This window comes from Mauremys mutica, chromosome 4 (assembly GCF_020497125.1).
Source record: "Mauremys mutica isolate MM-2020 ecotype Southern chromosome 4, ASM2049712v1, whole genome shotgun sequence".
NCBI lineage: Eukaryota > Metazoa > Chordata > Testudines > Geoemydidae > Mauremys > Mauremys mutica.
Genome location: NC_059075.1, coordinates 86,959,830 through 86,969,876, shown reverse-complemented (window position 1 = coordinate 86,969,876; position 10,047 = coordinate 86,959,830).

The window sequence follows — 10,047 nt, the reverse complement described above, 5'->3', positions numbered from 1 at the left end:
CTACTCTTTGTTTCCATATGCTTGAGCATCTGATGAACCTACAGCATTCTGTATCTCACTTTATTGGCTACAGTATTGTAGGTTTTTGGCTGTGCTACTATGTGTTAGATAGCATCTTGTTTAAAAAGAAAGAAATGAAATATTGTATTAAATTCTACCTCACCGTTAGACTTTCTGCTTACCTCTTCTATCCAATGGAAAAAACAACAACAGCAGCAACAACAGTGAATAGTCTAAGCTTTGAATAATAATCATTACTAATTTGTATGAATCAAGTTTAGGAATTATACAAACAGATAGGATGGATTTGAAGATGGATAGGGTAGTGCCTTTAGACACTAGTTCAGGAAGAGTATTTCATTGGTACAAGGAAGAAAGCACAAAGAAACTTGTGTGAGATGAAGAGAAGCAGATGGATGAGTGTATGGAGGGATTAAGAGGATGTTCAATAAAATACAAAAGCAGATTAGTAGGGAGGGATACAGTGGGGAAGAGCCTTCAAGGTGAGGACAAGAAGCTTGAACTTGCTGCAGTGGCAAAGGAGAAGATAGTGGAGGGATTCAAAGAGGGGAATAACATGGTTAGACAAATGGGTAGTGTAGATGATCTTAATAGCTGGTCTTTCAATGGACTTGACCTTCCTACAATTATCCAGTAATAAACCAAATGGCTGGCATTCTTCATCTTGTCTTTCTTTCTCTGAAGAAAGTCAAGTATGTCACTTTCAGTAGTGCTATAGTTAGATGCTTCCTCTGATGCTGGACTTATGCCTCTCAGCATGTGCTGACATTTGTAATGACAAAATGGACCCGCAAAGGTCATCAGTTTATTGAAATTTTCACCTAGACTGGAAAGACTCATCTGGTAGGGCACTACTCAGTGTGAGTACAGTGTTCTATGTGCACCCCAAGGAGACGCTCTCCCCCGCCCCCCGCAAGCCATGCAGACTCTTGATCTATTCAGTGCTCCAGGATTTTCTCCATGATAGGCACACACAATCTACCTCTACCCACATTTGGATATATCTGCTTTTTGGGGGCAAAATTATATATTATGGCATCAATTTTCAAAAGTGACTAGTGATTTTGGGGTATGTTGGTTTTTTGGGTGTCAGGCTTGAAACTCCTCAAAGAGTTTCAGAAAGTGTTGAACACTCTCCTGGTGAAAACCAGGGTCTTTACACTATTGCGCTTCAGGCCCAAAACCATTAATCACTTTGAAAATTTAGGCTTAAATGCTTTCTGAGATATCTCCCTATTATGTTTGTTATTAATATGTTTGTTATTAATATTGTATCAGATTCTGGTTTCTATACTCACACTGAACAGTGCCACACCAGATGAGTCAATGAGTCTTTTCTGGAGTAACAAGCTATGTAACATGAGTAGGAGTATAATAAATATGGCCATATTTTGATCATTTGCATTTCTACAGTGCCCATCTCCACAGTATCTTGGTTGCATTAATGAAAAGTGAAGTACATCATGCTCCTTCAAAAGGAGGAATAATTTCACCTCTCTTACCCATCCATTCAGTTAGATCAAGTACTTTATTCCATAATTTTTAACTAGTGCAAATTGCAAACAAATATAGCCCTGGCCCTTTAAAATTCCTCCTCCTGCATGAAAGAATTTCCTTTTGTGTTCTGACTGGAACACTGTGGGGGGTTTTTTAACAGGAAGCCTCTTTCAAGACAGGTTCCATTTTAAAGGTCCACAACTATTATAATTAAAATGACAATTTCCTCCTTCTTAAAAGAAAGATCTGATTAAAATAACTTCTGAAGTATTGCTTGACATCTGCCTATCTGTAGCTATTTTTCTCCATCAACCTTCCTAGCAAATGAAAGCTTGCTTTCACCAGACAATGTATAATGTCACCTTCTAAAGTAAACCAGAATATTTTAATGGGAATGTGCATATGTTAAACGGCATGTCACAAGGAGAATAAAGTTGTTAAAATGGCCAGTGTGTATCTGTCTTTATGCTAGCTCTAGTAAACCATAACATTTTTAATCTTGGTAACTTTATTGTACTGTGTTCTTCAAAGAATTGAATCCTTCTTGACAATGTGTAATTCAATCATGATCTTGCCATTTCAACAGCCCAGTCTGTATTTGAAGTCTTCCAAGTACAAAAGGATTATAAGTTAAGATAGAACATACTGCTCCATTTTCATCAGTCAAAATGATGAGAAGAAAATGGTTAGAGTCATAAATATGGCTCATTACATTTTTCTTTTCAGTGTGCTTTGAAGTAATCTATTATAGCACTTGCAGCCCTCCCTATGGGAAATTCAGAATATATTTATTCCATCATGCTTGGAGCTAGAAAAATCAAGGTAGCACAACTATAATGCCACTGAGAAAGCAGTGAACTAGTGGGACATGAAATAATAATGTATGTGTTTGTGCTTTTCATTAGTAGACTTAATGCTGTGTTGTTTTGAACCAAGAATTTAATGTAAAGGTAATGTAAAAGGAAATTTCATTTTAAATACATCCTTGTAGGTGGAATATAATTAATTAGTTCTAACAGAATGTCCATTAACAGCATCTGAAAGACTGCAATTAAATAATGAATTGCAAAGAGCCTTTTAGCAGTAGGCCGTGTTTTCATCACAACTGTGATAAGTGTGATCCCAGAATGACTTAATCTTTTTCCTTTTGATCAAAACTCATGGTTCTTGTTAGGTACCTTCTGCCAGCCTGCTTTGAAGTGGCTTCTCACTGGGTTTCCCCTCCCACAGAGTGCAGTGAACAGAATGGCATTCACCTGTACAAAAGGGCTCTGCTCCTGAACTCCCTGCAGACCCAGTGAGTAGTCAGAATCAACTAGTGCTTGCCTTTACTCATTAGTCCTGCTGACATCATTTTTAATCCATTCTTTGGGTTAATGAGCTCTCAAAATAGGCAATGCCCTCTTTTTTTATTTTTAAGAATATATGGCTTTATTGTTGATTCTGTGTGTCCAACTAGTTATTATTCCCAAGAGTGGTGGTATGTGCTTTCTTCTTTGCATGGTGTACACTTTTATACACTACGTAGAGCCAAATGAAGGCAATCCAGTGCCCTCAGAACACCATGGGGATCCCATGGTTCCCATGAGTCCACCCCAGAAGCATCACCCCACACTACAACCTAGCCCCCTACTTGGATGATCACAGCAGGGGGGCTTCTCTACCAGGAGTAGCAACAGGACCACCTCTCCTTGGGAGCATTAGGGCAGCATTATCCCTATGGAGAGGCAAGGGTGCTAGCAGGGCTCCCCAGAACTTACCTAAGTACCAAGGTATATATCTGCTTGAGCAGGTGTCCTGTGCCCACTGCACTGTTCTCTCCAATGTACAGCATCCTCTGGAGGAGTCTTTCATCCCTAAATCATTAGCTACATCATGAGGTTGCTATTGACTGAAAGCATTAACCTCTTAAATGAATTGAGTATCAGAGGGGTAGCCGTGTTAGTCTGGATCTGTAAAAGCAACAAAGAATCCTGTGGCACCTTATAGACTAACAGACGTTTTGCAGCATGAGCTTTCGTGGGTGAATACCCACTTCTTCAGATGCAAGCATCTGAAGAAGTGGGTATTCACCCACGAAAGCTCATGCTGCAAAACGTCTGTTAGTCTATAAGGTGCCACAGGATTCTTTGTTGCTTTTAAATGAATTGGTGGGTTCAGCCTAGTTAGGGGGGAGGGATAGCTCAGTGATTTGAGCATTGGCCTGCTAAACCCAGGGTTGTGAGTTCAATCCTTAAGGAGGCCACTTAGGGATCTGGGGCAAAAATTGGTCCTGCTAGTGAAGGCAGGGGGCTGGACTCAATGACCTTTCAAGGTCCCTTCCAATTCTAGGAGATTGGTATATCTCCAATTATTACCTTTCTCATAGGACAGGAACCCACAGCATAATGCAGTTGGCACTAATTAACACAACTGTGGACACTCCCAGGATAAAGGCCAAGAATAATCAACCAGAAGTAAAGAAGTAATCTTTCATCCATAGTACTGGTCTTTCCCCGAACAGGGTTGAGTCACCTTAGCAGGGAAGTGGAGGGCCACCCTATTTATTTTTTGTGGATAAGTTAAGAACTTCAGTTTGTAGTCATGTTAATGTGGCACATTTCACAAGCATTAAATTCACTTATAGAAATAATGGCTTTTTAAAAAATGAGTCTAAGAGAAGAAGTGACAACTGAAGTCAAATTGCCACAATAAAATTGTCCTCATTCTCTATAGTGCATTGAGATACCATGCACATGCCATTTTTAGGTCAACACTGGGATCAATATTCCTTTCCTAGTTTTACATTGCTTGTTGTCAGCACTAGATTAATGATAAACAATGGTCAAGGTCAACTGTTGTCAATATGTACTGTACTTTCCCTATATTGAGGGATAAGACAGACAATCTGTGCTAAACTAGACCCCACTGTGAGAAAACAAAGATAAAACTGAGTGAACTAAAAGTGAAGGTAGACCCTGCACTTTCTTAGCTCGGCAACACTAGCACAATGGTCCTGGTCCATGCCTGGGCTCCTACACATTATGATAATACAACTAATAACTGGCCAAAAATTTTTCTATCTACACTTTTTAATGTTTTCTTTTTCCTCCCTTCTTCTCTTTTCCCTTTTTGTTTGTTTTCCCATTTTGCCACTGAAAAAAGAAGGGGGAAATGAAAGACGGAGTTAAAGGGAGGAAACAAACAGAAATCTGAAACCAAATAATGCTTGGTTCCAAAACCAAATATTTGGATATTGGGTTTTATACTTGGGAGGAAAAATCAGAAAATTTTGATTTTTTTTTTCAATTAAAAACAATGTTCACAAATTTTCATTAATTAGATTTACCATTTTTAGCCTACTCTACTTGGTATTATTTAAATTTGGTTGGGTAAACTGCTTTAAAAAATAGAAGTCACTGCGCTTAATAGGCACCCCCACCCCATCACCTATTTCTAACACTAAATTCTTACTGTCCTTCAAGGTTTCTGATATTTTTTATCTCTGTTGTGCCTCCCTGAATTGTCAAGTTCCAGCTGTGTTAGGGAACTAGGAGTGCTGAAATGAGAGAGAAGCTGCATTTGGAGCATTACTAGAAGCAGTAAAATGCAGATAATCTTATGATGATCTGTTCTCAATAGATTTTCAACCATATTTTTCAGTTGCCAAAGCCTCAGATGATTTGGATAAGCATCTACAACATGTTTTTAGGGACTTATCAGAACTGAAATTAAACTCAGAACGGTCTGAATTTTTGTCATAGAAGTAAACATATTTATATAAGATTATTCAATATACAGGAATCTATTCTTCCTACTAATGAGTAACACATGCAACAAATATTTACATGATGCATTTATGGAATAGTCAGCTTTTAATAGTATCTTTATCTACTAGGTTGTTATTTCAGTATGAATGGTTAGATTTTGTTTTGCTCTTAAGAACTGTAGGTTTAGAGATTTTCAGGGAGATTTTTAGGGATTTTTAATTTTCTTCAGCCTTAATGCCATCTTAATCTATTTTTCTAACTGGAACTCTAAAGCAATTAATGTGCTTTGGTTTCCTAGGACAAGTTTAGAAGGATTAATATTTCTATTGTTCACTTGTTCTGATATTTGAAGGTGTGTATAAATCAGAGGCTATGGGTGACACCCTCCTAAGAACATAAGAACGGCCGTACCGGGTCAGACCAAAGGTTCATCTAGCCCAATATCTGTCTACCAACAGTGGCCAATGGCAGGTGCCCCAGAGGGAGTGAACCTAACAGGCAATGATCAAGTAATCTCTCTCCTGCCATCCATCTCCATCCTCTGACAAACAGAGGCCAGGGACACCATTCCTTACCCATCCTAGCTAATAGCCATTTATGGACCTAACCACCATGAATTTATCCAGTTCTCTTTTAAACGCTGTTATAGTCCTGGCCTTCACACCCCCCTCAGGTAAGGAGTTCCACTAGGGGACATGGAGGATAGTTTGCGGGGAAGTGGCAATACCAGGTGGCTCATACCAGCCCTGCATGGCAGGGCCCAGGCCAGCCCCCATGAGGGGCAGGGGGGAGCACCACATCCAGCCCCTGACTCACCTCAGTGAGCCTCCCAGCCTGTGGGTCAATGGTCAATATTCACCGTAGCCACGCCTATTTCTGCTCCCAGCAGCCTCCGTGCCCAGCGCTGGCTCCATCCCCAGAGACCATCACATGAGCCTTCCCCACCCAGAAAACACGAGTGGGGAGGGGCAGGTATTGGCCCTGCCCCACTTGTACAGCCTGGCTGCAAGGTAGAAGCAGCCTGCTGCTGAGGAAGCCTTGTCTGTGCCATTGGTAAGTATCTGTGTACTTGAAACTTACAGGTGTAAGTAATTTAATTATGTGTTATGGTCTCTGTTAGGTTTCTGATTAGGATATCAAGCGTACTTTTGCAGGTGTGGGTTTCTGTCTGGGTTCGGGGGATGCAACAAAAAATTGTAACTCAAGGTGGGGGGGGGCTCAGATCAAAAAGTTTGCAAACCACTGGTATAAATTCATTTATAAACAAAAGACCGAGTCATGATGTTATAAACAAAGCCAGAAAAAAAAACATTTTGTGTGACAGTACTACAAGACAATAAAATCCTTATTCCATATTAAGTGGCACAGAGTCACCCATGGAGTCAAGCTCTACCCCATTGTTGCTGGGGATGGTTTCAAGTTCTGGACATAGAACATTGCTCCCCCCAACATGTGGCTTTGTGATCATGAAGATTCATGCTACTGAGGTATAGTTTGGATACTCGTATGTGAAGCCAAACTGGCAGGGTAAGCTACAGAGACCTGTTCTGTGACATATAAGGGCTGGTTAAGTACTCTGAAGAGGGCCTCTATTTTGTCTTTCCACACAGAAATACTGAAGGACTTTTCCCCTTTTCATGTTTGTGTAAGGGGCATCCTTATCTAGTCCATTGAGAACATGTGACATGGGCCAGATCCTGAGATGGTTGGAATCAGTGTAACTCCACTGAAATCAACAGAGCTAGCTTTGTCAGTTTAGACAGCTGAGGGTCTGGCCTCATATTTTAGCAACTCTTTAACAGTGAAAATTTTAATATATCTTTATATGCAGTGTTGTGGCGAGAGAAAATGAGAGGACCCAGGCTCTGCATAAAAGCCACATGCAAACTTTGTGTTGGTCCCATGGGTAAAAAGAGCTTCCCAAAGCTAATGCACTGTGGTGTTGAAGAGAGGTTATTAATTTAGAGACATTTAAATGACTCATGTAACACACTTCTCTTCTGTAAATTACACCAAGCTGAGGTACACAGCACTGAAATAGCAGCTAAAGTAGCCCTTCAATTATAGCTGTGGATTTTGGCTTTAGTGAGAATTGTTACATCAGTCATGAATTGTCATTTAATTGCTAGGCAGTGCTTAATTATGACTAGTACCTGGATGTCATTTCAAAAGACTGCAAATCCCAGCAGACAGCCAGGAGCTGTCTCTAGCTCCCTCCGTCCCTGCTAGCAGCACTGCTCTGGCCAGGGTGCTAGCTTCTTTCTGCCTTCCAGGCATCCAGTCCTGCCTCCTTGAGCTCCAGGAAGTCACGGACCCTGCTTTACCTTGCAGTTCTTCCTTTATGGGTCTGACAGGTCCTGTTTGGCTGTTCCTCTCAGCCCGTCGGTAATTGGCTGCCTCCTGTGTATGCTTTCTAGGACTCTATTAACCCCTTATAGGCCAGTGTGGGGACAATGCCCCATCACAGTGACCAAGTCAGAAGCCTTTGAAAAATTGAAGGTCACACATTTTGCAACCTTAATATTTTTCTTTTAACACAGGGGTTTTTTGTGTGTATAATACAATGAATATGTTGCTGAATGTTCAGCCATTTGTCCTACCCACTGTCAAGTAGATTTATATGATATGGGACAATCATTTATCCATTTAAAAAGGATAGACTGAAATAAGTATAATTTTATTCCTCGGTCTCCATTTACTCTGTACATTTAGGACAGACTTGATACAAGACAGTATAACACATTCGCTTCATTCATATCCTGTGGAATATAAACTTACATGACTGACTTTGACTGTGCTGTTGATCAAGCTATTCAAAATGGCTGCATACATATTATATTAAGCTTCAATTTGTTATGTATGCGCATTGATTGTATTAGTGCTGCCCAATGCCTGATTGCGGAGGGAGGAACTAATCCTCCCTGTTATTAAATATATTGCAACAATTCTTTATAAGATAAATCATTTTTTTAAATCCTTTTTGTAATATGGTAGATTATCAAATCACCAGAACTCTATACAGGATTTCAATGTATTGGGATTCATTTGTTAAATGAATATTTTCCCCCTCATTACAATAACAATGCATTAACATTTAAATGCCATGTTTCATCTGGGTATCTGAATGTTGTTCTATTTACCCATCTTCTGCATCTGTCACAGTTGCGCTCTTAGCAAGTATCAATTCATTTTAACAAAATCCTAACTGCAGCAATTAGCATTCTAAAGATAAGTACTTTGCTTTCCCCAAGAGAATCTGAGGCATATTATGTTAATTTGTTTGTCTGTCTCTATATAGGGAAGCTTTCCTTTAATTACGTAGATAAGACAAGTTTTAATGAAGTCTCTCTAAAACCTTGAAAGTTTAAATTTAGTTTTAGCAAGAGAAATCTGAATGCTCAGGCAGTGCTATTTAGGTCAGATGTTGTAACATTTCATTTTAAGTGACCTCCAGTATATGTGATGTATTATGTATAGAGTACTGGTGAAATTACTCCTTATTCAGCAGACCAGCACAAGGCTTATGCAGACACATACTTTTGGACTTAAAATGTTTAAGTGACACTTAGGGCTTGGGCTGGCCGCCTGCAAAGGGATGAAATTTGTCATATGATGTAAAGTTATGGGGAGAAGAATGGTTGTAGAGGACAGAATACCCCTGTATTGCTGTCTCCTTTTGAAGAGAGGTCCTCCATAGTTTAGGAATTGTCATCACAAAGAATTGAGTCCCATATGTCTTCAGCTGCAGGGCATATTTCCTCTCCCACCTCCGACAAAGGACAAGATATATAAGACAGCAGGTAGTAGGAACTGTTACGTTATCTGGACCTACAAATTTACCTTAATTGTAAGTTCAACTGTAAAAAGTGAATGGAAGTTTATAGAATCTCACAATAAACTATAACAACAAATGCTGATGGGTAAAGGTGAATTAGTCCAAACAAAATGCCTACTGATATAAACTCAGGGGCTGTGTTAAGATCATGCCTGGTAAACTGGAAAAGTGTGGGATCAGAAATCAGTGGACCAAAATGGAGGTATCGGAAATTAGGTCTAATTGGTGAACAAAATAATGAGGGAATAGGCTACTCCAGCCATCATTGCCTTTTGAGGAGATTAAAAAAAAGAAAGACTTGGGGAAATACAGACAAATGGATTCAAATGCTGGCTGACTAAAACATGAGAGAAGAGGAAGGAGTGGATTTCACCATCATGGCTGCCATCCCCACCATCTCCTGGGACCACAGACCTTTGTCCTAATAACCAGACTGGGCCAGAGAAAAGGACCCAGATGACATCACCACCTCCACCAGCTGCAGCTAAATTCAAACCACCACCTAGATGTGTGACTTTGTTGCCACGCATGCCCTGCCATGCTCCTCCCCCTGATGTGTCCTTTTCCTTCCTTGTTTTATTTCTTCTCTTTCCTAACTCGCTCCTTTTTCCTTCTGTCTAATAAGAATCTAGCTCAGCCAGCCAAGACTGTAAATTTTACCCCATTGCTGTAAACCTGTGACCAGAGAAAATCAGCTAAAAGCAATACCCTACACAGTCAGATGCTGCTTTGCAGGTCTTGGCTTAGTATTAAGACCATGGGCCATGCCTGTGATTCTCCAAAATGAAGTTACAAGTGAGAGATCTCAGAGATGGAAGCTGCGTTTTTTATCCTTGTTATTCTTTTCTCTCCCTTTTGTATGTGTTTCTCTTGTTTTGTTTTCTAAGAAGTGGAATTGAACTTCAACAACAGCTTCAACCCATCCCAATTAACTTCCTCTTTTTT